We start from the raw sequence: 23,118 nt of genomic DNA on the forward strand, positions 1-23,118 counted from the left end.
TTTTTTTTTTTGCGGTACGCGGGCCTCTCACTGTTGTGGCCTTTCCCGTTGTGGAGCACAGGCTCCGGATGCGCAGGCTCAGCGGCCATGGCTCACGGGCCCAGCCGCTCTGCGGCATGTGGGATCTTCCCAAACCGGGGTACGAACCCGTGTCCCCTGAATCGGCAGGCGGACTCTCAACCACTGCACCACCAGGGAAGCCCAGGAAACTGATTTTTAACAGGTGTAACAAGTGGACTTTTATGCACCCTAAGTTTGAGAATCAGTATGCTACTCCATACTTTTTTTGTGTCCTAGTTTGTCAATTAGATCATAAGCTATGCAAGTTACCTTATGTGTATAATGTACCTCCAGGGTCTTATAGGTATTTGATGCTCAGAAATATAGGTATTTTGGTACATCAGAGTTACATCATGGTGCATTGTATTTATGAGAAGTGTGAAATCTCAGCTGCATCTTGGCATACAGGCAGAATTTGAATAGATGGAAAAGGAGGAGAAAAAGGTAAAAGTACTGAAACTTGTATAAATAGTATCATAATAACTACAAAGAACCAGCATAAATATATATCTTAAAGTCTCCTGAATATAATTACCATTAGAATTCTCCCCTGGGGCTAAATAGTGCCAGCATTGAGTGGTAGAATCAGCCTGAAAATTCTCATTATTTTCATCAGTAGAAGCAAGAAGTTTCCATATAGCACTGACCCTAAAATATGTCTTCCTGGCTTCACCTGACATGCCTATTATTGTTTCTGTTGCCTAGATCTGAGACTATCAAGGTTAGTGTGCAAAGGGTCTTTTTCAGAGGAGGTTTGTAAGAACATCTACATTACAGCTGGAGTAAAACACAGACAACAGACATGACAACAGGGTCGACATGTGCTCTTTGTCCACACTCCACTGTAGTCTAATAAGGAAAAAAAACCCACATAGGTTGTTTGCTATGTTATCTGTTTACTAAAATTATTGGTTAAGATTCTTTCAACTAGAAGAAATAGAAAACTCAACTCTAAATAGTTTAAATAGTAGGGCAAGTCACATAATGAAGTCCCAAGTTAGGGAACCTTCAAAGTTGGTTAATTTCCATCCAGCAATGTCAGCAGAGACCACCTTCTTCTGTCTTTCTGTTCTGCTTTCCTCGGTTTATTGACTTTGCCCTTAGATACTAGCATCCCCAGTATTCACAAGATGGCTGTCATAGTTCAACTTGACACTTCTAGACACTATAAAGTCCAAAGAAAGAAGATGCCTCGCTGCAACTCTTTTTTTCTTTTTTGACCCTGCCGTGTGGCTTGTGGGATCTTAGTTCCCTGACCAGGGATTGAACCTGGGCCCTGGGCAGTGAGAGTGCAGAGTCCTAACCACTGGGCCACTAGGGAATTCCCCGATGTATCTCTATTTATAACTGAAAAACTTTCCCCAGAATCTCCCCAGCAGACTCTCCATTACATCTTTCTTTTTTTTTTTTAACATCTTTATTGGAGTATAATTGCTTTACAATGGTGTGTTGGTTTCTACTTTATAACAAAGTGAATCAGCTATACATATACATATATCCCCATATGTCTTCCCTCTTGCATCTCCCTCCCTGACACCCTCCCTATCCCACCCTTCTAGATGGTCACAATGTACTGAGCTGATCTCCCTGTGCTATGCGGCTGCTTCCCACGAGCTATCGGTTTTACATTTGGTAGTGTATATATGTACATGCCACTCTCTCACTTCGTCCCAGCTTACCCTTCCCCCTCCCCATGTCCTCAAGTCCATTCCCTGGTAGGTCTATGTCTTTATTCCTGTCCTGCCCCTAGGTTCTTCACGACCATTTTTTTTGGTTTTTTTAGGTTCCATATATATGTGTTAGCATACGGTATTTGTTTTTCTCTTTCTGACTTACTTCACTCTGTATGACAGGCTCTAGGTCCATCCACCTTACTACAAATAACTCAATTTCATTTCTTTTTATAGCTGAGTAATATTCCATTGTATATATGTGCCACATCTTCTTTATCCATTCATCTGTTGATGGACACTTAGGTTGCCTCCATGTCCTGGCTATTGTAAATAGAGCTGCAATGAACATTGTGGTACATGACTCTTTTTGAATTATGGTTTTCTATGGGTATATGCCCAGTAGTGGGATTGCTGGTTGTATGGTAGTTCTATTTTTAGTTTTTTAAGGAACCTCCATACTGTTCTCCATAGTGGCTGTATCAATTTACATTCCCACCAACAGGGCAAGAGGGCTCCCTTTTCTCCACACCCTCTCCAGCATTTATTGTTTGTAGATTTTTTTTTTTTTCCAGTACGTGGGCCTCTCACTGTTGTGGCCTTTCCCGTTGCGGAGCACAGCCTCCGGACGCGCAGGCCCAGCGGCCATGGCTCATGGGCCCAGCTGCTCCGCGGCATGTGGGATCTTCCCGCACCGGGGCACGAACCCGCGTCCCCTGCATCATCAGGCAGACTCTCAACCACTGCGCCACCAGGGAAGCCCTGTTTGTAGATTTTTTGATGATGGACATTCTGACTGGTGTAAGATGATATCTCATTGTAGTTTTGATTTGCATTTCTCTAATGATTAATGGTGTTGAGCACTCTTTCATGAGTTTGTTGACAATCTGTATATCTTCTTTGCCCATTACATCTTACTGGCAAGAATTTCTTCATATAGCCATCCTATATCTGTCACTGGCATGAGAAATAGGATTTCTATGATAAATACAAAAGTGTATTGCTATGTGGAGGGAGATGGGTTATTACAAAAAAATTACAATTTTGTAATAAGGAAGAAAAGATGGAAAATGACATTTGGTAGTCCACCACCAATGTACACTACACTAACACACCAGTTCAGTTTCAAGTATGTTCTGCCTTGATACATTCATTTATTCATTCTACAATACTTTTACCTACTTTATACCAAGCACTGTGCTTTCTTACTGGAAAGACAAAGCAGAAAAAGATTTGGTTCCTGCTCTTGAGTTTATATCAATCACCTGGTGAGACACATATGTAAAAATTTAAGCTAGAATGAAGTAATAGAGTTGCAGGTACATTAAAATTCTATTTTACTTACAAGATCTGACAAGAAGAGTATATTATTGTCTATAGACTTCAGCGATCATATGTATATTTCATATTTCATCTAGCACTTTGATACTTAATACAATATAGGTGAATCTTAATTTCCTCCTCAAAGAGGAACAGGATTTAACTGCTAATTTGATGAGTGTTCTGTTTGCATTTTATTATAGCGAGAGCCCAAGAGAAGAACCACTGTTGATGATAAGTAGTTTTACTATACTATACTATACCAGACTGGAGCTCAGGGCACGAGTCTGAGCTGGAAATAGAAATTTTGGAGTCATCGGCTTACAGATGGCAGTTGTAGCCATGAAGATGAATGTAATCACTTAAGTAGGTGTAGGCTGAAAGGCCAGGACAGAACTCAATGGAACAGCAATAGTTAAAGTAAGGGACGGGGACTTCCCTGGTGGCGCAGTGGTTAAGAATCCACCTGCCAATGCAGGGGACACGGGTTCGATCCCTGGTTCGGGAAGATCCCACATGCCATGGAGCAGCTAAGCCCGTGTGCCACAGCGACTGAGCCTGCGCTCTAGAGCCCAGGAGCCACAACTACTGAGCCCGCATGCCACAACTACTGAAGCCCGCGTGCCTAGAGCTGGTGCTCCGCAGCAAGAGAAGCCACCGCGATGAGAAGCCCGCACACCGCAGCGAAGAGTAGCCCCCACTCACCGCAACTAGAGAAAGCCCGCACGCAGCAACAAAGACCCAATGCAGATATAAATAAATAAGTAAATAAATTTTAAGTAAGGCAGGGACTTCCCAGGTGGTCCAGTGCCTAAGACTCCACGCTGTCAATGCAGGGGGTTGGGGTTCAATCCCTGGTCGGGGAAACAGATCCCTCATACCGTGACAAAGATCCCGCACGCAGCAAGGAAGATCCCGCGTGCCGCAACTAAGACCCGGTGCAACCAAATACATACATAAATAAATAAATATTTTTAAAAATAATAAAGCCTGGCAGAGAAAGTAATCTGTGAAGAATTATCAAAAAGTTAGGAGAGAAAAAAAAAGTTAGGAGAGAAACCAGGAGAAAGTGATGGCCAGAAAGAAGGGAAGAGAAAGTTTCAAAAGGAAAGGTATGGTCAGTAGGGCCAAATGTATTCAGAGCAGTTAGGTAAGTTGTGGACTGAAAATCATTCATTGAATCTGTTCTCAAAAGGTGAGTGACTGCAAATGAGCACAGGGCTCTTTTCAAGGCAATAGAAATGTTTTCAGATTTGATTGTGGTGATGATTGTACAATGTTGTAAATTTAATAAAAATCACTGAATTATAATTAAGCAACTTAAAATGAGTGACTTTATCATATGTAAATTATATTTCAATAAAGTTTTCCTTTTTTAAAATGTCACTGTCCTGAGTCAAAGAAGTTTCAGGAGAGAGGAGGAGAGAAGCCACACTTGGGTTTAAGAGGAAATGGGAGACTAAGAAATGGAGGAAAAAAAAAGAAATGGAGGCAAGAAGTGAAGACTCTTTCATCTAAGGAATTTTGTTCTGAAGAGAAGGAAAGAAAAAAGAAGGTAGCAAATAAAGAAGTGGGGCATACAAGGTCAAGAAAGGCAGGAAGATAGTGAGTTTAGTTTTCCACATATTTCATTGAAGTAAGAATCCAATAGCTAGAGGTAGATAATTATTATTTATTGTTTTAGAAGTAGCAATTGCCATGCAAGTTTCCACAGTAGGTGGACATAGGATTGAAGCTGGAAAGGGAACAATACACCTCCAATACAAGTCCCCTCTCTGGTCTCCAGACAAAGTCCTTTTCCCATAATTACTGAGCTCAGAGAAGATCTGTAGTGCTTATTCATCTCTATCGGCTTCTACGCATATAAACATTAACTGATCCTTTAGTATACTATATAGGGAAGAAAATCTCTCCACTCTCTCCATTCCAGTTCTTCATTATCAGGAAGTTTTTCCTTGTATTTAACTCGGATCTCTCTTTTAAAAATTGAGTGCTTTAAAACTCTTCATTTAAGAAAAATGTTGCATGCAGTTGTGCTTTCTGTTGTTAGTGTTTACAAGATCACCAGATATCCTAAAAAAATATTGGGTCACATCTCCAACCTCTCTAGCCTTGGTTTCTCCATCAGAATTAAATTAAATGATGTCTGTAAAGCATGTAGCATAGTGCCTGCACAGAGAAAGAACTCAATAAATAGTTATCATTTGGAGGGAAAGATGCAAAAAAAAATGTTTATATAGAGATGTTACTCTTTTCCCCTTGGGATAACATCCCTTTTGTATTATTTGATAGAAAACTTAACATTAGTATCTGAACTATTAACCCATTTTACTTATAAACTCATAAATTAGAGAATGAAATTACTCACATTGCAAAACAATTCATCCATTGCAAAGGGGTCATAGGCTTCCTTTAAGTACCGTCTTCTTAAGTGTTTGTTTAGAGTCATTAAATTCCATTAAATTCTTAAGAGAAGGCAAACCCAGAAGTTCAAAGTATAACAAACTACTACTGATTAAATATCAATCACAAATTAAGATAAAGCAAGCTTGAAATTATAATGAAAAAAGAGCATTCAAGTGTCTAGCTTTCTAATTTTTCACTTTGCTGTATAGACAGTTAAAATATTGAACAGTCCTGTTCAATACCAGGTATTTATGCTTTGGTAGTAATGAACAGGCGAAAGTCATGCTAATTCCAAGACAGAGCTTTACTACAGGGGAAGGACTCTGTTCTTCCAAATACAAATACCTGAAAGGGACCAATACTCAACATTCAAAGAAACAAACTACAGAGAGACTGACAGGCAACTCTATATAGTAACATTATTATACATGTAGTTTTCGTTTGTTTACATGTAATTTCAGTGTCCTGCCTTATACCTTCCAATATTATAAATTCTTCGAGGACACACATTTTACCTTCGGTTTGACCTACAAAGCCTAGCCCAGTGTTTTACTCTAGGGGTGTTCAATAAAAACATATTAAGTTGAAATAATGAATGCATAATATTGGTGTATTAATTAGATTGGGTTGCCAGATAAAATACTGGATACCAAATTAAATTAGAATTTTAAATTCTATATTCAAATTTAACTGGGCATCCTTATTTTTGTTTGCTAAATCTTGCAACTCTAATTATGAGTAACCTCTAGTAAGAAATCAGATCTTGCAGCCCCACAGACTGGCTAAGGGTTTCTTTCTTTAGCAGTGAGACTGCCCTAATCCAAAGTTTAGAACCAAGCAATCTCACATGCTCAACAGAGAGACTGAACTAGAAAACACATACTATAATTTTCTGATTTTTATAGAGGATAGAGTAAAATACTCACTATAATTCCTAGTTGCAGAAAATTTGGGAAGGAGCAAAGGAGATTATTATGCCTTTTATATGTTCTTGAGAAGAGATATGCTCTGCAGGTACAAAAATCATATTTAGATACACTTTTCTTTCAGGTCTGTTTATTTATTTATTTATTTATTTTTTTTTGCGGTACGCGGGCCTCTCACTGTTGTGGCCTCTCCCGTTGCGGAGCGCAGGCTCCGGACGCGCAGGCTCAGCGGCCATGGCTCATGGGCCCAGCCGCTCCGCGGCATGTGGGATCTTCCCGGACCAGGGCACGAACCTGTGTCCCCTGCATTGGCAGGCGGACTCTCAACCATTGCGCCACCAGGGAAGCCCAGGTCTGTTTATTTTTAAAGGCAATTCTGGTAGAAGATTGGCTCAAGGGGTGGGAAGGTTTGTGGAAAGGTTTGAAAGAGAGAACATTATAATTGGCAATTTCTGGGACTTCCCTGGTGGTCAAGTGGGTAAGACTCCATGCTCCCAATACAGCGGACCTGGGTTCGATCCCTTGTCGGGAAACTAGATCCCACATGCATGCCGCAATTAAGTGTCCTCATGCTGCAACCAAAGAAGCCCGCAGGCCAGAACTAATAGCCTGTATGCCACAACTAAAGATCCTGCATGCTGCAAGGAAGATCCCGCGTGTTGCAGCTAAGACATGGTGCAGCCAAAATAAATAAATAAATATTTTTTTTTTGCGGTTCGCGGGCCTCTCACTGTTGTGGCCTCTCCCGTTGCGGAGCACAGGCTCCAGACGCGCAGGCTCAGTGGCCAAGGCCCACGGGCCCAGCCGCTCCGCGGCATGTGGGATCTTCCCGGACCAGGGCACGAACCCATGTCCCTTGCATCGGCAGGCGTACTCTCAACCACTGCGCCACCAGGGAAGCCCAATAAAATGTTTTTAATTGGCAATTTCTTCACTTATAGAATTGACTGCTTAGTGAATGCAGCTTCTGTTTTGGACAGATTCTTTTTTTTTAATTTCCAAAAGTAAAAACTTCCATATTTATTTTAAAGCACAACATAATATGGGCAGACGGAATTGGACCCTCTGGCTTTGGTATGGTCATGTTTCTCCAGTATTATCTCAATGAGCAGGGAGACCGGATCTATTCGCTGAAGAAGCTTGACCCTATGAGACAACAGACCTGCATGGCCCATGCTGCTCAGTTCTCCCAGGCGACAAATACTCTTGACACCATATTACCATCAAGGCATGCTTTAAGGTGCTCATGACCCAGCAATTGCACCCCGTCCTCTGAGGATCTCTTAAAATTTCAGGTCTCTTCTGCTGTCTGCTTGCCCTCAAGAGACTTTCTGAAACCAAGCTCTTCAATCTGTGAGCCTTGAAGCTTTCCTACGACTCTTGCTCTTTGGAATCCAGTCTCATGATTGCCTTGGATCATGCTTGTTGTGAGGCAATCATGGTAGCATCCCCTTTAAAGGGAAGACGTTTGAATCTTCTTATACTTTGAATCACTGCCAGGTTATTACAATGATTTGAAGGAAAAAAAAACATAATATGACCCCACCAACATTACCACCTACTCCAATTAGCACAGGGTCTAAAAATCCCTCCTATCCTTGTGATTTCTAATTGCTCTCTATCCCAAACCTTATAGTCTTGAAGGAAAAAAATATGCTACTTAAAGATATCCAGAAATGAATGTGATGGGGAAGCATTGGCACTACATATACGCCACATTTCATCTTGACTTGGACACATGCTGGAAGGACTAGCCTCATTCAAGCCTCAATAGAGAGCACCATGTAAATCTCAGAGAAAGAGAAATTCATAATATTTACTTTACAAATTAATGAACAAAATAAGAATAAAGATGGTAACAGACCTAAAGTTCTCTGTAGATATTTGTTGAATAAAATGATTTTAAACTTCAGACATATGTGCCCAATTTTTTTTAAAGTCAAATTTTGCAAGGGCATTTCTATTAATGTACACTGGTAGAAAAAAAATTTAAGTGAAATTGACATTTTGGCTCTTAGCCTGAACAGGGAGCCCTTCATGTAACTCAGCCAGTAAAGATTTAGATTTCTAAAATCTTGGTATACCAGGCCATGAATTAAAGACCCGTTCTATAAACTTTATGTCCTGAAGTAAGCCAGGGTCCTGCTTGTTGATCCTGCTTATTTATGTTAAATAAATAAATAAAATAAAAAATGGAAAATAACAAGTTTTTGTGAGGATGTAGAGAAATTGGAACGCTTATCCATTTTTAAAAAAAATTTTTATTTATTTTTTGCCTGCATTAGGTCTTTGTTGCTGTGTGCAGGCTTTCTCTAGTTGCAGCAAGTGGGAGCCATTCTTCGTTGTGGTAAGCGGGCTTCTCGTTGCGGTGGCTTCTCTTGTTGCAGAGCAGGGCTCTAGGTGCTCGGGCTTCAGTAGTTGTGGCACGCAGGCTCAATACTTGTGGTGCAGGGGCTTAGTTGCTCAGAAGCATGTGGGATCTTCCTGGACCAGGGATTGAACTCATGCCCGTGCATTGGCAGGTGGATTCTTAACCACTGCACCACCACGGAAGTCCCCCCTTATCTGTTTTTGATGGGAGTGTAAAATGGTACAGCTGCTGTGGAAAACAGTATGACAGGTTAAAAGTTAAAACAAAAAGTTAAAACATAGAATTACCATATGACCCAACAATCCTACTCCTAAGTATATACTCAAAAGAATTGAAAACAGGGAATCAAACAAAATACTTGTACGGGAGTTTTCATAGCAGCATTATTTGCAATAGCCAAAAGGTAGAAACAACCCAAGTGTCCATCAGCTAGCTAATAAATGCAAAAACAAATTGTGATATAACCATACAATGGAATTTTATTCAGCCATAAAATGGAATGAAGTACTGATACATGCTACAATATGGATGAAACTTGAAAACATTATACTGAGGAAGTAAGTCAGACATAAAAGGACAAATATTGCATGATTCCACTTACGTGAATTATCTAGTAAAGGCAAATTCAAAGAGACTACCAGGGGCTGGTGAAATGGGGTAATGGGGAGTTATTGCCAAATGGTAGATTTTCTATTTTAGGTGATAAAAATTTCTGGAAACAGATAATGGTGACAGTTGCACTACACTCTGAATGTAATTAATGCCACTTAAAAATGATTAAGAAGGATTTGCAACAACATGGCTGGAGCTAGAGGGTATTATGCTTAGTGAAATAAATCAAATACTGTGTTTTCACTTATATGTGGAAACTAAAACATAAGCAAATGAATATAACAAGAAACAGAAACAGACACAGATATAGAGAACAAACTAGTGGTCACCGTTGTGGAGAGGGGTGGGGGAGGGACAAGATAGGTTAAGGGGATTAAGAGACACGAAGTAGAAGATATAAAATGAATAAGATACAAGCATCTAATGTAGAGCCAATGTTATAACTTTAAACGGAGAATAATCTATAAAAATATAGAATTACTTCATTGTAAACCTGAAACCAATATAACCCTGTAAATCAACTACAGTAAAATAAAAAAATTAAAATGATTAAAATGGAAGTGTTCCGTACATACATTTCAGCGTGCGCGCGCACGTGCACACACGCACACACAAACAAAAACCTGGGCCTAAGACTTGATCTGGAGTAGGGTGGCTCTAAATTCCAGAACAGTCCACATATATGACTGTTGGGCCAATGGTAATTAATAGTATCACCTTAGGCTTTCAAATCTGTGCCAGTTTTAACAATAAATTATATGGTCACCCTACCTCTAAGGATCTGATTTTAAGTGGTTCTGAGATCCTAACCACAGGGCATTAGGACCTTGGAAAGGTTTTGTGATGACATCTCCTTTTGAAAACTAAAACCCGCCGCCCTCCTGGGAACTTGAGGCAGTGAAGGAAACCTCTGCACTTCACACGAACGCCCTGCTACCAACTGGCACACAGCCCTGTCCTCTGGGTCCTGATAACCCGAGACTAAAGAGAAACACTGGGAGGATAAAAGCGGAGGCCAAAGAGCGAAGTACTCCCCCAACCCGTCTCGGTCCCGCCACACTCAGTATGGCTGCTCCTGTCGGAAGTGGGGGAGGGATGCACCACCTCTCGTACGCCCCAGAGGGGCGGGCACTAGGAGCCAAATGAGCTTCAGCGGACCAATGGGGAAAGGCAAGGGGCGGGAACTCGCCAGGGGCGTGGGTCAGAGGGCCGCCGGTGCGTCCTGGGTGAGACGGGCCTTGCTCGCATATTGTGGTTGCCACGTTATTCCCAGTTCTTGTGGCTGGATTTTGCCCTGTCGTGAGCTACCGTCAGCGCTTCCGGGTTGAACTCGAACTGAGCTGATCAGCCCTCACCCTATCCAGTGCTTGTCCCTCCCCTTCAAAGCCAGCCCTTGTCAATGCCCAGCTGGCCCCTCCCTCGCCTTTGAGATGACTCATCTCTGTATCCCAACAATAAATTGGCGGCGCCAGGTGTGGCCTAACACGTTTGAACTTAAAACAGTTTTTTTCTGATTATAAAAATATATGCATAATTTAGGAAATTTGGGAAAGCATAATGAAAAGAAAAATGCTGATATCCCACCGGCCAGAAATAATCATGACTGATTTTTGTCATTCTTCCTTTTTTTTTTCTGTGTATCTATTTTAACACAATTGGGGTAATGCTATATAAAGTCATGTATTCTTTGTTACAAAGTAAGTATTTTTCTGCGTCATTTTAATTGAATATATAGTATAAAGTATTCCATGGATGAACGTGCCATAATTTTTGTATTTCTCCAATGGGCAATTAAATACTTGGAGTTTTAAGTGAATAGCAGGTTAGGGGTGGGGCAGGTAGAGAAGGAGAGACAGCTAAGAACTGGCTACTCCACAACTTGAGCTTCCCTTTGTAAAGTTGTTCCACAAGAATTACAAGATTTTAGAGCCTTTAGACACTTTACAGTCTTAGGATTCTAGAGTATTACACTCTTGAGAAACTCAGAATCATAATATCTTGGGGTGGTAAGGATCTCTGAAGAAATAAAACCAAACTTTCACCAAACGTAGGAGTATCTAATAATCAGAGCCTTCTCAAAAGTTGGGTCTTTTCGGACTTCCCTGGTGGCGCAGTGGTTAAGAATCCGCCTGCCAATGCAGGGAACACGGATTCGATCCCTGGTCCGGGAAGATCCCACATGTTGCAGAGCAACCAAACCCCTGTGCCACAACTACTGAGCCTGTGCTCTAGAACCTGCGAGCCACAACTACTGAAGTCCTCATGTCTAGAGCCCGGGCTCCACAACAAGAGAAGCCACTGCGATGAGAAGCCCTTGTACTGCATCGAAGAGTAGCCCCCACTCGCCACAACTAGAGAAAGCCTGCATGCAGCAACGAAGACCCAATGCAGCCAAATAAATAAACACATACATTAAAAAAAAAAAAAGTTGGGTCCTTTACATTTAAGATGTCACCTCTTACTAGATGTACTCAATCTTTCTCCTGTGTTAAAATGGCTGTAACAACTCTTCACAGCCTGGTCAAGAAATATGTTAGGTCTTCCAGCCCCAACTTCTGGTAGGAGCTTTCCTAGTTCTCTAAATGTTGTCTTGCCCTACAGTTTCTAATTAGGCAGATAAGCAGGATAGAGAAGGGGGAGTTTTCCATGATTTTATTCACTTATTTATTTACTTGACAAGAGAGAAATAAGTTTTGATCTCTTTTGTTCCCTCCCATGGGACTTTCCATGGGAGTAAAGGGACTGACTGCTCAGGGGGCCTGTAATAATGATAAATTGGCCTGAATGTGGGTCTCCAAGTAACAATGATCAAATGAGATAATGTTGAGATGTAGAAGCTGGATGAAAAGAGCATTGGGCTAGGAGGCTAAAACCTGAGTCCACTTTCTAGCTGTGTGATGTTGAGCAAGTCACTTCAATCCTCTGAGTCTTAATTTCCTCATCTTGTGATGAGGATGTAAGTCCCTCTTTACTTTCTTTATAAGATTGTGGTGAAGAATATTTGAGAAAATGTCTGTGAAGGTGTTTCAGGAAAAAGAAAGCACTGTGTTGCTGTTATTATTAGATGGCATAAACATTTTTTAAAGAAAGTTTTGAAACTTTTGAAGAATCATAATCCAGAAAAATTGGGGAGAAGATATGGCAAAGGTCAAGTGGCATAGTAACTCCCCTAGGCCTATATGACTGTGCATGTAGGGGAGTCCTTCATGAGGTCAGTGACCACTTCTTACTTCATGACAGCATTATCAACAAAGGGTGACTTCTGTTTTACTCAGAAGAATTTACCTCTTTGGCTTGGAAGGAACAGGGTTACCTCAAGTGATTTAGGGTGGAGATTTGTTGAGCATTTCATGGTAGGGATACACTTGCTGGAGGACCCTGAAATGCTGAGCAGTCCAGTCTCGGGAAGAGTTGGAATTCAGGAAGAGAGGGTGGTTCTAGATTTGAGAAGGGGCTAGGGCCCACAATAGAGTTGGAAGGTCCTCTTAGCCAGACTTGAAGAATAATCTGTTCACTTGGATTGAGTTTTAGTTTCCTCATCTATAAAGTGGAAAGAATAATGAACTGCCTATGTATGGCAGAATAATGGAATCCAAGACCGTTAGAGATGGAGGGCCTTCAGAATTGTATATACATATAATGGATTAAAAGGGAGCTGTTCTAATTAAAGAAGAAGGCAGGAGTTTTGGAGGGTAGCCCTATCTACTTGGCCTTTCCCTTGATCTTAGAGCTTCTAGGGTATCATCCTTATTGTACAGTTTTGGATATTGAAGTCTGGAGAGAAGTGACTTGCTCGGGGTCACATAATGGTAGTGCTGGGACTTGAAAACAGGTTTCTTGAACCCCAGCATGATTTTCTTTCCCTGAATATAAGCTGCTTCCTAAAACATGATAAGAGTATGTATAAAAGGCTGAGATTGACAGGAATAAAAGTATTAAGACTCCAAAGGATAAATGGGTAACCAGCAATTCACAAAGGAAATAAAATTGTATAACAAAGCATGGGAAAGGTTCAATCATACTAACAACAGAAAATGAAAACTATGCAATTTATACTCTATCAAATTTGAAAAGATTTTTGATATGAAATTTTTTACTTAACAAAATTTGGAAAGTTTTCAAATATATTAATATTCAGGGTTTCTGGAGGGTGGTAAAACAGGAAATACAGAGAAATAAAGTGATAGCAATTTGACAAACTATATCAAAAGCCTCAAAATGAATCTATCTGGAAGTAATTCTGCTTCTCATGATCTCATGATAGCTGTCATTAGGAAGTAATTTTAACATGAAAATTTAGTATAATCTATAATATTAAAAGTAGACAATTCAGGATCCAATGATACATTTTTGAAACAGAATATTATTCAGCTACAATATGATATTTGCAATGAGTTCTTTTAGTAAACTAGGGTATAGATTATGTTATAATATACTGGAAACAAAACTACCTTGGATGCAGACCATATTAAAATTATTTTTTAAATACATGGATAAAAGAGAAATATAATGAAATGTTACCATACTGGCTGTCTTTGGGTAGTGTTGATTTTGTTTATTTTTTAAAATAAATTTATTTATTTTATTTGTATTTATTTTTGGCTGTGTTGGGTCTTCGTTGCTGTGCGCGGGCTTTCTCTAGTTGCGGCGAGCGGGAGCTACTCTTCATTGCAGCACGCGGGCTTCTCATTGCAGCAGCTTCTCTTGCTGCGGAGCACAGGCTCTAGGAGTGTGGGCTCCAGTAGCTGTGGCTTGCGGGCTCTAGAGCGTAGGCTCAGTAGTTGTGGCGCACGGGCTTAGTTGGAATCTTCCTGGACCAGGGCTTGCACCCATGTCCCTTGCATTGGCAGGCGGATTCTTAACCACTGCGCCACCAGGGAAGCCCTATTTGTTTATAATTTTCTATCTTCTCCAAATGTTTTGCAGTAAGTATGCCCTCCCCCCCATTTTTAAGAAACAGTCCTCAGAGACTCAAATAGGAGTAGCATATCATGAGAACTATTTATATTTTGATTAGGAAACTTGGGGGCAAAGATGTTAGTATTCATCAGCAAGCCCAGTGTTTGTCCACAGATATTTTCTGGTGCCTCCAATATGTACATGCAATAAAGATGCTGAGAGAAACACAATGCTGAATCACACAGGGATTCTAAAATCAAAGAGCATCATCTGGGGGTCAGACAAACACATCTGTAAAGAACTATAATACAAGTGGTAAAGTCCAAAAGGGAGGTATAGGAAAATAGGCTGAACGGAGTTATCAGTGTAATAGAAGCAATGGGTATATAAATAGGAGTGGTTGGAATGGTAAATTGGAGATAGATTGTGAGAGTTATGAATTCCAAGGAAAGGAGTATGTTGTTAAATTGGAAGGCTATAAGTAGCTATTGAAGGTTTTGGTTTGTTTTTTAATGTTGTTTTTTAAATCATGATCTCCATGATATATACTTCAGGAGGGCAGCTTTTGGAAATAAACTGGAGTGGGGATGAGACTGAAGGCTGTAGATCAATTAGAAGCCAGCACAATAGTTCAGGTGAGAGACAGTGAAAGTGGATCTTGGGAAGTAGATGTGGAGGTAAAGAGGAGGAGGCATTCAAATAAAGTCAGATAACTAGAGGATAGGATAATTGGAGATGAAGGTTAGAAGCGCCTATCTCAGTAGGTCAAGAAAGTATTCCCATCTTCTGAGGAATTTATTTCAAAATCAGCCTCCACATCATGATTTTGTAAAATCTGCACTTGTGTCTCCTATGCCAAGCTGCCAGGGAGGAAAATTACACTAGCAACTCTGAGTAGGTTGCTAGAGTGAAATTACAGCTTTTCTGTTTCTGTTTTTTAGTACACATGTGATATCTGGGGCTTGAGCAGCAGCAGCACAAAGGATTCTTCCTAGTCCGTAGAAGAGTTTTTCATATGTCAAGTAATGGTGTACATTAAAAAGGTGGTTTAGTGCAGGCCAACCTGAAAGGGATGGGAGGAGGTGGGAGAGGATGGCCTCTCAGGTATCCAAGTACCCCAGTATCCATATGCTGGAGGACCTTCGTGCTGCAGGTACTCTCCCGGTATCCCTGTGCTGGAGCCCAGGCTGGACCAACCTGAACACAGGTTCTGGGCTTCTAGAAAGATTCTCAACTGAGTTGAACATGTAGCTGCTTGGTGAGAGGTTCTTTGCACCCTCCCCCTCTCTTCTTATGGGCTTCTAAGATCTCATTAACCACTTGAGCTTCCCTCTTGCAGCCTCTTCCATCATCCTTTCTCCCTCTTTCTGGAGTTAGGTAATCCGCACTCACTCGGCCCAGCCCTGCACAAGCAGAAAACTCCTGGTGAAGTACAGGCTGGGGAGTCAGCACCATTTCTTTCTGGCTTTTTTTAGGTAGCCAGCTCTCTTCCGTCTCTGGCCTTCTTTTTTTTTTTTTTCCCTTTCAAGTATGATTTTCTTTGTACCAAAACTATACCAAAAAATAGAAGCAGAAGAGTCCTACTTGAAGCTAAAATAGTTTTCAGTTGGAGGTAGCTTAATGCATATATTTTCACTTAAGCCAAAAATTAGAGCTATTTGACACCCTTGGGAAACTTTTTATAATAGGTACCACAGAATTATTACTTTAAAGGAAGTTTAACCTGAGATCAAACATATTCTTTTAAAGGGTCTCCCTTTATTCTCTCTTGTTCCCTAAAGCTTTCTCAGATGTGGTTGTGCTGTGGGCTGGAACAGATATTTTTAAAAGCTTTTAAAGACAACTGGCTTGTAAAAATAAAGCCAGAAAGGCAAAAGTTTCTCCATGCTTTTGTGTGTGTGTGTGTGTGTGGTGCAAGATCTGGAAAAAAAATCTAAAATTCATAATTATATCTAGGAACCTATAAATATTCACCCATTCATTATTCCTTTTATCATTTTAGGAACCTCATTGTGTTCTACAAACTGTGCCAAATGCTGGGGTTACAAAGAAAAATGAAGAATATTCCTTTAAGAATGCGCTACACAGGACTAAGTATAACATTAAGTGGACAAAGATTGGGAGACATGGGCTTCCCTGGTAGCGCAGTGATTGAGAGTCCGCCTGCCGATGCAGGGGACACGGGTTCGCGCCCCGGTCCGGGAAAATCCCGCATGCTGCGGAGCAGCTGGGCCCGTGAGCCATGGCCGCTGAGCCTGCGCACCCAGAGCCTGTGCTCCACAACGGAAAGGCCACAGCAGTGAGAGGCCCGCATACCGCAAAAAAAAAAAAAAAAAAAAAAGATTGGGAGATATCTGTCTTGAGGGGGAGGAGAAATTTACAAAGCTGAAGAAGTTGGTGCTTCAGTGCATTTAGCCTCCATTCTTATCTGGGAAAAGACTGACCTCATTGTTAGTTCCTCAGTTAAGTTGCTTGGGGCCCAAATTCATGTGTGTTGTGTAAATGCCAATTCACCAAGTGTTGGTTTGAGATTTAGGATTGGCAATGGAAGGATCTCAGAGCCTCCAGTTTGCTTTTTGCTGTTGTTGACCATAAGAATGGACTTCCAGAGCTAATAAAATCTATTGTCATTACCCTGTTTTTGTCATGTACAAGGTATTTAAGCTTAGGCAAGCCACCTATCTTCTTCCCTTAGTTTTGTCATCTACAAAGTGAGAAAACATACCTATCATCCTACCTTTGGTAAAACTGCATAATGTTCATGTAGGTGGTTTGATTATCTGTGTTAATCTTTGAGGTGGAGTAAAAAAGAATACTCTTTAAAAAATGCTCACAATTGGGACTTCCCTGGTGGTCCAGTGGCTAAGACTCTGAGCTCCCAATACAGGGGGCCCGGGTTCGATACCAGGTCAGGGAACTAGATTCCACATGCCACAACTAAGAACCCACACGCCGCAACTGAAGATCCCACACTCGGCAATGAAGATCCTGCATGCCGCAACTAAGACCCGGCACAGCCAAATAAACAAATAAATAATGCCCACAATCTAGTGGGAAAGACATACAAGTGAGCAAATAGTTACAATATGCTGTGTTGAGGACATGAAAAATAGGCCAGAGAAGCATAGTGGAGGGACCATACCTTCCTGTGAAATGCATGCAAGAGGCTAAATAGGAAAGGTAACATTCAACTTGTGTCTTTTAAAGAGAAGTAGGAGTTTTCCAGGTGGATGAGTAAAGAAAGGTCATTTCAGCAGAGAAAATTGCAGGTACAAAGGTAAGGAGGTGTGAGAGAGTATATCATGGTTGAAGAATTACAGGAATTTATGTTGACTGGGGAGTAATATTTGTGTTGAAAAGGGTGGCAAATGAGGCTAGATAGGTAGACAAGTTCTACAGAGTGAAGGACTTGGTATGTTGTATCCAGGAGTTTGGACTTAATACTATAGGCTACTCTAGGGAGCCACTAGCCATATGTTGCTATTTACATTTTAATTAAAATTAAATTAAAATCCAATTTCTAGGTTGCACTAGTCACATTTCAAGTACTCAATTGCCATAGGTGGTTGGTAGCTACCATACTGGACAGAGCAGATAATAGAACATTTACATATTTGCAGAAAGTTCTGTTGGGCAGCACTGCTACAGGTAGTGTGTGGGGAGCATTAAACGTCCTTGGGCAGGGAAGTGAAGTGACATGGTCATATTTGTGATTAGAAATATCACTCTGATGGCAGCATTAAGAATGGCTTGGAGGAGAGGGAGAGAGGGATTTGTCAAATCATTTTAAAAGTGAAGTGATCATAATTTACTATTTGGTTACCTCTTCCTTAGCCCTACTGTCTTAGCTGCCTCCCCTCCAGTATCCCCGCATCATGAAGGCAAAACTATCCAGAATTTAGGCCTAAAGGATTTACTTCAGGCAGCTCTTACAGGTGGCATTCAAATGTTTCATCCCTTTTCTTCTATTTCTCCCAATGGGGAGGTCACAAGGGATTTGTTGAGCCTCAATCTATTTCCTACTCTAGGCTGATGGCCCAAGAGGCTTTTAGAAAATAAAGAGAGGGGAAGCAGCATATCATATGCCTGGGAGAATGGGAAACTGGCTTCTCTGCCACCTATTTGTAGACGGGTACTCGGTACTCATCCCAGGATATAACTCAGAATGTCCCTTACTGCCCACATCTAATCAGGCACCATTCCTGGTCATTATACCTCCTTAACATCACTTATATTAATTCCTCTCCATCTCTATCAGTGCCTTAATTTAGGCCTTCCTTCTTCTCTCTTATATTACTCCCTTAGGGAGCTTGCAGGTTGATGAGCACCTGAAGATTTGGGGAGAGTGGTATGCTCAGAGAAAGTATGGAACCTCCTCCTCCTTTCCCCATACTTTGCCCTATGCATCTCTTCCATCTGGGTGTTCATCTATAGTCTTTATCATATCCTTTTATAATAAACTGGGAATCCAGTTTAAAAAATTCCTCCCTTAGTCTTCTGGCTGGACTTGCTGGCTTCATTCTCTCCTCCACTATTCCACTCTTCACTGGCTCCTGACTGGTCAAAGCTTCCCCAACCCTTTGGCCTAGGATTTACTGATGTGACTCTGTTCTTCCTCTCTAGTCTCCTCTGATCTTCCTCTCACCATTTTTTCTCTATGTCTACATTTCAGCCAGACTTGAAGTTCCCCAGACATTCATCACTCCCTCTTTTTCAAAACCACATAGTGAGTAAATGGCAGAAGCAGGATTGGATTCAATACATATTCTCTCATCCTTATGTCTGCTTATGTCTCTACTATGCCACTTGTGAAAGTGCAGACAGAAATGCCATTGTAGAGATGGGTTAGAGGTAGGAGAAAAAAGAGCTAGAAGAAGAGGAAGATTTCAATCTGTTCACCAGATGCATATTACCATGGTTCAGGCCCTGGAGTAGATACTGGAGATACAAAGACAAGTCTATAGAAGGATGAAGCAAGAAGGTAGGAGCCTTAGTACCTGGAAAGTAGCCTGTGTTGAGGTATGCCTGGTATCCCCAAGAGAGTTTTAGTTTTTAGAGTCTGGAGACAAAATAAGTCAGAGAAGCTACAAAATAATGGATAGGGAAGGGTATCTGATATCTGTATGAAAGTGTCCTTCTGGGAAGTTCAGTAAGCTCATATACCTTCATAACTCATGACATAATCAACAAAGCTTGGCAACAAAAATATAGATTCCAATACATTAATAGATATTGCTAAGGTATCTTTACATCCATGTATGCTGATTTCACCTCCCTTTTGGGTCCTTGATTCCTGACCTTTTAAAGTATTCTAGTGTAAAAGGGAAGCCTTTTACTTCGATACATAGAACTAATTGTCCCCTTCTTTTTACCTCTTCCCTTCAGCTTCCTCCCTCCTCAGAGTGTAGGAACAACACAAAGATGGATTTGTATCTTACCAGATAGCATTTACCTGGACTAGACAAGGAAAAAACTCTCTGGCTTAGCCAACCTGTCCTTTTGGAAACCTGTATTTGCAGTCCTATGGAGCCGAAGGAGCACAGGTGTTGAAATTAGCCAGCTCATTGCTTACAGTGTGCCTTATGTTAACTAGGTAACTTCTTTGTGCCTCTGCTCCTCATCTATGAAATAAGTATAATGATCCCCAGCTTCACAGGGTTATTGGGAGAATAACCTGAAAAGATCTGACCTGACACACTAAGAACTTGAAGCGTTTTATTTTGTTTTGTTTTTTCGATTTAAAAATTCACTTCTGGGACTTCCCTGGTGGCACAGTGGTTAAGAATCCGCCTGTCAATGCAGGGGACGCTGGTTTGATCCCTGGTCCGGGAAGACCCCACATACTGCGGAGCAACAAAGCCCGTGCGCCACAACTACTGAGCCCACGTGCCACAACTACTGAAGCCTGTGCGCCTAGAGCCCATGCTCCGCAACGAGAAGCCACCACAATGAGAAGCCCGCACACCGCAACGAAGAGTAGCCCCCGCTCGCCGCAACTAGAGAAAGCCCGCACACAGCAAGCAATGAAGACCCAACGCAGCCAAAAATAAATAAATAAATTTATTAAAAAAAAATCACTTCTAAAAATCCCGACAGCTTTTAGATACCAATGCAGACAATAACCTGTGGTGGAGCTATGACTTGTCTGCTATTTACCCAGGAAGAATGAATTGCCATCTCTGTGCTGCCCCCAATACTTTACACACAATTCTGCTATTTCATCTGCCATACTATGTATTAATTATTTGTTACTTTCTCTTTCCCATGTTTGATTGTGAGTTCCTCAAGGACTGACATCCTGTCTGATTAATTCATTCCAGCATCTGGCACAAGATGTGTAGACCTGACTTCTAACCTCGATGTAAAAGCTGATTGACCCTAAGTGAATTTTCCAACATTCAATTGCCTCATAAAAATTGATAATAACTATTTAAAAATTTTTTTAAATTTTTTTGAGGTACGCGGGCCTCTCACTGTTGTGGCCTCTCCCGTTGCGGAGCACAGGCTCCGGACGCGCAGGCTCAGCAGCCATGGCTCACGGGCCCAGCCGCTCCGCGGCATGTGGGATCTTCCCGGACTGGGGCACGAACCCATGTTCCCTGCATTGGCAGGCGGATTCTTAACTTTCCTGCACCAGGAAAGTCCCCAAAATAATGAAATTTTGCCATTTGCAACAACATGGATGGACCTGGAGGGTACTGTGCTTAGTGAAGTAAGTCAGACAGAGAAAGACAAATACTGTATGTAATCACTTATATGTGGAATACAAAAAATAAAACAAACTAATGAATATAACAAAACAGAAACAGACTCACAGATATAGAGAAAAAACTATGGGGAGAGGAAAGGGAGGAGAGACAAAATAGAAGCAGGGGATTAAGAGGTACAAACTACTATGTGTAAAATAAATAAGCTTCAAGGATATATTGTACAGCACATGGAATATAGCCAATGTTTTATAATAACTTTTTTTCTTTTTGCGGTATGCGGGCCTCTCACTGTTGTGGCCTCTCCCGCTGCGGAGCACAGGCTCTGGACGCGCAGGCTCAGCAGCCATGGCTCACGGGCCTAGCCACTCCGTGGCATGTGGGATCTTCCCGGACCGGGGCACGAACTCGTGTCCTCTGCATCGGCAGGCGGACTCTCAACCACTGCGCCACCAGGGAAGCCCGATAATAACTATTTTTTATTTGAGTGGCCGCTATGTGCAATGCATTATGCTCAGTGCATCATTTAACTGTGAATTTGTCTCTTTAGGTGGTCTCTTAGCAACTCTTCTCCACAGGGGTTAAGGGCTACCTCTGGGGGACGTAGATTTACCTACACAGCCCTTTGTAGCTCCTTGGAATTTCATCATAGGAAGGATTGATAAAGCAATAGGACAAGGTACCTTGGCAGGGTTTCTGACAACAAAGGAAACTCCCTGTTACTGAAGACCTATTCATATTTACCAGTTTTTACACCTTTTCCTTGCTAAGTACAAAAATAATAACAAAAACAGTAGCAGCAGCAATAATAACAGCAACAATAAAAATAACTGCATATTTGTTATTTCACTTGATGTTGACTTTGTAACCATGCACTCCCTTCATACAGAGTTTATATGTATATCTCTGTAACTGGAATTCCTCATTGCTTTATAATTGTTTACAACTTGGCCTCCTTACTAATCTCTATGAGCCACTTAAAAATTGTATATATTTAAAGTGTAAAATATGATGATTTGATATACATATACCTAGTGAAATGATTACTACAGTCAAGCTAGTTAATATACCATTTCCTCACATAGTTAGCTTTTTGCGTGATGAGAGCACCTGAAATCTACTCTCTTAGCCTATTTCCAGTGTTCAATATGGTGTTATTAACTATAATCATGCAGTACATTAGATCTCTAGATTTATTTATCCTGCATAACTGGACATTTGTACCTTTGACTAACATCTCCTCATCTCTCCCCTTCACCCCCACTGCCCCAACCCCTGGTAACCACCATTCCATACTCTGCTTCTATGAGTTTGACTATTTTATGTTCCACATAGGTGAGATCGTGGAGTATTTGTCTTTCTGTGCCTGGCTTGTTTCATTTAGCATCATGTTCTCCACGTTCATCCATGTTGTCACAAATGGTAGGATTTCCTTCTTTTTAAATGCTGTTGTAATATTCCATTATACATATACTGTTTATACTGTTTTTGATAGTGGCTGTATAAATTTACATTCCCACCAGCAGTGTGCAAGGATTCCCTTTTCTCCACATCCTCACCAGCACTTGTTATCTTCTGTCTTTTTGATAATTGCCATTCTAACAGGAGTGAGATGATATTTTGTGGTTATGATTTGCATTTCCCTGATGATTGGTGATGTTGAGCGTCTCTTCATATACCTATTGACCATTGTATGTCTTCTGAGAAATGTCTGTTTAGATCCTTTGCCAAATTTTAAATTAGGTTGTTTTCTTGCTATCAAGTTGAGTTCCTTATATATTTTAGATATTAACTCCTTATCAGATGAATGATTTGCAAACATTTTCTCCCATTGCATAGGTTGTCCCTTCACTCGCTGATTGTTTCCTTTGCTGCACAGAAAAACTTTTAGTTTGATGCAATCCTCTATGAGCCACTTAAGGGCAGGGACCATGTAAATATTCATCTCTGTCTTCCCAAGTTTCAAAGGATTGGCACAAAGTCATGCTAAGTAAATGGTTGATATGTGTAAAATAAGTAAATGAATGTGTGCTGTGACATTATCTCATGTGAGAAAGGGTATGTCAGAGGGAAAACACTTTGTATAAATGAGACAGTTTGAAACTCAGCTCTGCCTCTGTCGGTTGGCCCTAGACAAGTCTCTTAAC

The 23,118-nt window shown here is 41.0% G+C and overlaps 1 pseudogene; it reads left to right on the forward strand.

Annotated features, from left to right (window-relative positions):
- Positions 1 to 7,464: 7,464 nt before the first annotated feature.
- Positions 7,465 to 7,658, forward strand: LOC113607707 (H/ACA ribonucleoprotein complex subunit 3 pseudogene; annotated as a pseudogene).
- Positions 7,659 to 23,118: the final 15,460 nt, after the last annotated feature.

This window comes from Aethalodelphis obliquidens, unplaced genomic scaffold (genome assembly GCF_003676395.1).
Source record: "Aethalodelphis obliquidens isolate GAN/ISIS:26980383/991018 unplaced genomic scaffold, ASM367639v1 scaffold50, whole genome shotgun sequence".
NCBI classification, from domain to species: Eukaryota; Metazoa; Chordata; class Mammalia; order Artiodactyla; family Delphinidae; genus Aethalodelphis; species Aethalodelphis obliquidens.